Here is a 6000-nt window from a genome sequence, read left to right as displayed (position 1 = left end):
AATAATCCCCATGCTGATATACAATAAATATATTCTACAATAGGTTGATTTTGCCTTGCCAATACAGTTCTTTCAAACCGGAAGATCTCACACATCTGGGTTAACTGGATTGTGCATCTGAGTCAGTATTAGGCAACTTTACTCTTATTTCACTGCTTGTTGACAAGCAGACAGACAACCACCGCAGGGCTGTGAATGATAACACCTGCCCCCAGCAGAGGGAAGCATGGGGGATTTCTGCCACGGCAGGTCTGTGACTAACATCACATGTTTTCGTGGGCACAGACACTGTTACCCTCAGAAAGCAGGAGGACCCTGGGCCAAAGCAGCCCCAGAGGAGCTCCAGGTCCTCTTCCTCTTATCTTAAACTAGAAACTCAGATGGAAATGAATGCGTGACTTGGCCAAGGTCACCTCAGTGTCTGTCAGGGCAACTGTGACAGCCAGAGGCCCAAGCTCCACCCTGTGCAGATGGAATCCAAGCAAGGCACCCTCAAGACCAACCCACAACAGAAACCACACTCAGCCTTTGGAGTTCTTCACAGAGGAACTTCTCTCCCCATCGCACATTGTCAGTGGTGGAATCTAACGACCAATTTTGTCAACACTTTTCCCAAGTGGTGACAATGACCTGCCCAGCACTGGCACAACATGACAAGTGACAAGTGACACGTGATGGGCAGCCGTCCACCAGCACACAAGGTTCCGGGGGCAGGAGAGGTTCGTTCATCCTTGTGTTTAATTCCTTAGAACAGTGGTTCTCAATGCAGGTGCCCAGGGGTGCTTTGAGATCCCGTGGGACATCTTTGGTGGTCAAGATTCAGAGAGTACTGGAATTTGGCAGGCAGAGGTAAGGGAGGTTGAGACGTCCTTTAATGAGCGAGACAGTCTCACCCAACAAAAACTCTCCACATACAAAACTTACAATGAACCAGAACTTCATGAGTGGAAAACATGCTTCTAACTCTCTGAACTCAGAATCTTACTCTATTCAACGTTTACACACAAAACATTTTTGCACGGTCTTACTATGACTTGAATTTTCCATGAATTCAACTATTACATAAGTCTAGAAAAAATTATACTTTGCTTTATGTGAAAGTTCATTAGGAACTGCTCACCATTCTGTAATATTCCATCACCAGCTGGGGGCTGAACTCCCAGTGTCACACCTGGGTCCATCTGCAGGGACCACCCCCCCAGTCACCAGGACGCAACACACCAGGTGGGACGTCCGGCTTTTTCACGGCTAACCATCACCATGTTGAAATGTGTTGTCTTATTACACAATACTATCACATTCATTCCCTACAGCTAGGGCAGTCTAATAACTATAAGTTATAAATTACATTTTCTTTTTTTTTGGAAACATAAATTATATTTTCTAAGAACTGCATTTTAGGGTAAGAGGACATTACCCCAAAAAACTATCCTAAAAAAAAGGCATTGGGTCCAACAGCTTTGCACACCTGACCTGGGAGCCCAACAGCGTCCCTGCACAGAGGACATGGTAAACAAACTCCTGCTGGGGGGAAACACGTGAGTGACAGCATTTGTGCAGGGCGAAGGCCCCATCTCAGAGTAACACATGAACGATCCCCAGCTCCCGCCTGCGAACTGAGATGCCAACTCCACCACCAGCAGCGGAGCTCAGAAGACGGCCGGGTAGCGTTTCCAAAACCCCTGGCACGCCCGAGAGTTCAAAGAGGCACCACTGCTTCAGCCAGCACAGCAGCCATCATGTGAGCTGCCCCCAGACTTCCCACACTCCCTGGCGAGGTCCACAAAGCACCTAACCCAGCACCAGCCACCAGCACACATGGGCAGGGTGGCACCCGCAGCACACACGGGCAGCAAGGTCACAACAGTCCTTCCAGGCTTGTTGCAGCTCCCATTCCTCGGCATCCACATGTCCTCCCCAGCCCCCCCGCTGCCGTCCCACCATTCTCTCTCCTCCCAGACACACCGGGCAGAAGGCTACAGCCAGGCCAGGGAACCTGAAGTGAGCAGCGCTCAGTCAAAAGGCCCCTTGTCAAGCACAAAGCTGTGCCGTGTCCACTGCCTTAAGCAGGACTTCTTTCTGGCCAGGTGTGGGGAAGGTTAGCAACACCAGAGCCTGAGCTTCAGCGCGAGCTGTCAGCTGGAATATCTGACAGGAAGCCTTGGATGAGTGGACACCAAGCAGGTCCGAGACTTCTTAAGACATCATAAAGGTTCCACTCAAACAGTTCGCAAACTACCACACAGCCTTCTAAGATTAGACTCATTAGACTCTACTTTTTAAAAATAAGCAAAATGAAAACTGCAGATTTGAATGAAAAGTTTGATATATTCATGTGAAATGTATAAACACCACATACGAAGAAAAACATATCTAAAGACTAGCCAGGTAGAGTAGGAAAAAGGAAAGAAGCACGTGTACATCTTCTAAGATCTGGTGGGTTAGTTCTAAAGAAAAGGTGTATGGGCCGGCTTTATGTGGAAAGGAAAGCTGAGGATGACTTCAGGTCATCCTGGCAGGATGCCGTGTGTTCGGTTTCAGTCTAACTAAAGTCAGCTTTAGTTAGAAACTGCTGAGACTGCTGAGGCAGACACTGCGCATCTCCAGCAAACTGAGCCACTAAGCTGCGGGCCTGGGCGAGGAGGTGACGCGCTTCTCCCCGAGTGACCTGAAGGCCCCGGCACCCTGGTCTGTTCTTACCATCGCACTTTGTTGCACGTCTGGGTTGCCCTGAGAGGGGAGCCGGCAACCTTGGGAACCTGGATGGGGCTGTGCTGCTTGTTCGTGACCAGATCCAGCTTTTCTTCTAAGGATTTGCAAGTAGCCTCCAGGGCTTGCAATTTGGCTTCAATGCTATCCAACCGCAAGCAGATTGTCTGGTTGATGGAATACAGGAATGACTGGAAGTGAAAAAAGACCGGCTTTAGGAAGGGTCTCCTGAACTGTAAGAAGACCACCCCAAGAAACACCAAACAGCTATTTCCTGATCTCAACTCTATCTATTCAGACAGAACAGTCCCCACACTGGAACTAGCTGCTGAGCTATGAGCCAGAAACATGTGAGTAACAAGTTCACATTTTACACACGAGTCACACGTCCTGTTTCAAATGTGATGACTTAGTCATGGTTTCACTTCTATGTGCAGTTGCAATTCTTGGTTAAGCCCATTTAATTTTAAAAATGTACTTTAATATGTTATTATTAATCAGTAAATTTACATATAAAACTAGTCAAATCTTCTCAACAATAAAAACAGATTACACCTAGCATCGAAACAGCATAAAAGCCACACGCCATGCACATTCACCTCACACCCTGCTGCCTAATCGGAAAAGGTGATGGGATCCCCTGTGGCCCTGACTTGGGATTTGGTCCTGAGGCTCCCGTGGGGCTCTTGAGCGGCAAGCTTGCCACCTAGTGGTTGGCAAAGCCGGGCTCCACGTCTGACCTTTCCGGCTGAGTCTCCTCCGGATTTCTAACTCCAAGTAACCACAGCGAGCAGTCATGTGCCGGACTCCAAACCCAAGAAACAGAAAACACACAAACCAGAAAGGGAAGAACTTCATTTCCCTAGCTGCCGTCCCCATCAGGAGCCACCATGAGCACACGTGGAAACATGTTAATCACACAGGAATTGCACTGTGCAAAAGAGACACCCTCCACCAGGTCTCACCAGCAGACAGAAGGACACTCCTTCGGGTCTAGGGAGGGACAGGCTGGGGGAGCACCCACCAGCCCTGCTTAGTACTCAGGAAGGCTGGCACCTGCCTTAAGAATCAACAGCTGAAAATAGCACAGAATTTGTGTTTTGTCTTTTCTCTCTCCTTTCCTGCCCATGACCTAAAGAGTGTGGGGTCCAAAGTGCACACATCAGAAGGAAGGGGGAGGTAGGCTCGGGACAGCAGGGGCAGCACTGTGGCAGCCGCTGAGAGCTGGCCGTGGAGCTCGCAGCACAGGGGAGTGGGAGCCCAGCCCACACTGAAGGGGGAGCGGGAGGCTGGCCCACATTGAAGCTGGAACCGCTTTCCCACTAACTGCAGCTGACCTACAACACTGCTTACACCCACTCTCCTTTCTGATCTCAAGGGAATCTGCAGAATATCAAAACTGCGGTGATATCATACAACATGTAGCTGGCATGGAAATCTGGTGTACATAGTGGCAGGGACAGCGCTGACCAAGGGAAAATCCACATATTGCCCAAGAACTCACCTTTTCTCAGGTCACCACCTCTCCTGGCAAGATTCACCACTGGGCGCTGATATAGACAGGAGCTAAAGAAACCAACTGAAACTCACCCTCCCTGACTGACTACTCTCTGTTTAAGGCACGTGTGAGAGAGGGAAGGAGCCACGGCATCAGGTGTACCCAAGCCCATGTGATGACACTCAATCAGCTTATCTACAAAGGAGGCACGGTCCATGGCATGACAAACATGCATCGTCTTGAAAAGCAACAATAGGTGGCTGAATCCCTGAATGGCCACTGATAACCCCACTATTTTCAACAACCAGAGAACATCAAATGTTTGGCTCTCAAATTCTTTAAACAGTACACCCATATTATTTTAATTCTGAATTACCAATGATTCTGCCTGGGGTTTTGGGAAAAATCACTCTTATATACCAATAAAACAACCTAGAGCCACGCACACGACTCTACGCAAGTCACATTCAACCGGGGGCCCACCCTCTTCTCAACAGTGGGACAAGGACAAAGGCAGGGCCACTTCCATGCCCACTTTATATATTTCTGTGCTATGTGTAATAGATGTGTCTTCTGTGATAAAATCACAACTGCGTTTTATTTAGGGAATGATAACGCAGTGTTTACTAAAAGAGCCACATCCTATCCATTAGTTGGAAATAGGCATTTTACAGTGAATTTATTTGTAAGTTTTTCATACACATTTACACTGCTTCTCCTTGTTAACAAAACAAATTAAATATTACCAAATAGACACCCTGTGTAAGTAGAGGAATTATATGAAAAGTGACTTTGGTTTTGTGTTGCTCTCATAACCTTCTCACATGTGCCGATATTTACCTCTGTGACTCTGCAAACACTGGAACCAACCAAGCAAATTCAAAGATCCAAAAATAATTAACTGAATGAGCAGTTCCCAAGAACCCCATCTAGTAAACTTTAGAATCTAAGTGACTTAAATGGCAGACACAGAAGTCATTCATCACTGGTAGAAATTTCACTTTCCTTACATCCAAAATGGGCCTGCAGGTGTGTGGGAAGATGCCTCCTTCAGCAGCATCTCAAAGGTAAACAATTCTTACTCTTTGTGCTCTTCAAGAGAAAAAATGGCTCACACTCTTCTGTAGCAGGCTGCCTGGTGACATAGCCACACCCTAAAGTGATATATCCACATCCTAACCGCCAGAACCTACCCATGTGGTCTCTTTGGAAACTGTGGAGATGTAATTTAGAAACTCTTTGGGTCTGTGTAGATGTAATTTAGTCAATGAGATCAACCTGGATTAGGGTGGGCCTTAAATCCAATGACAAGTCCTTACTAGAGGAGAGAAGGGGAAACAGTCACAGACACACAGAGGTGGCAGCAACATGAAGAGGAAGGCACAGCTGGAAGGAGCCCCACAAGCTGAGGCAGGGCCGGAGCCACTAGAAGCTGGAAGAGGCAGGAAGGATCCACCTTGTAGAACCTTTGGAGGGAGCGAGACCCTGCCTGCATCTTGGTTTTGGATCTCTGGCCTCCACAGCTGAGAGGCTACATTTGTAAGCCATCCCATTGATGGTAATTTGTTATAGCAGCCCTTGAAATCTGCAATGCACTACACGTCACAGAACACTGCAGCGCACTACACATCACAGAACAGAGTCAGATTTTTACCTTTATAGATGGATCCTGGCAATTGATTTCTAGTCGCTGGCATTTCAAAGCAGGTTCGTCTTCATCTGTTGCTACATGATTCTCCAAAACAACTGAAATCAGTGACAGAGAAAAAAAATGTTTAACATGAAAAGTTTTA

Source organism: Pan troglodytes, chromosome 18 (assembly GCF_028858775.2).
Source record: "Pan troglodytes isolate AG18354 chromosome 18, NHGRI_mPanTro3-v2.0_pri, whole genome shotgun sequence".
Lineage (NCBI taxonomy): Eukaryota > Metazoa > Chordata > Mammalia > Primates > Hominidae > Pan > Pan troglodytes.
Note: the sequence above shows the minus strand (reverse complement) of the source record.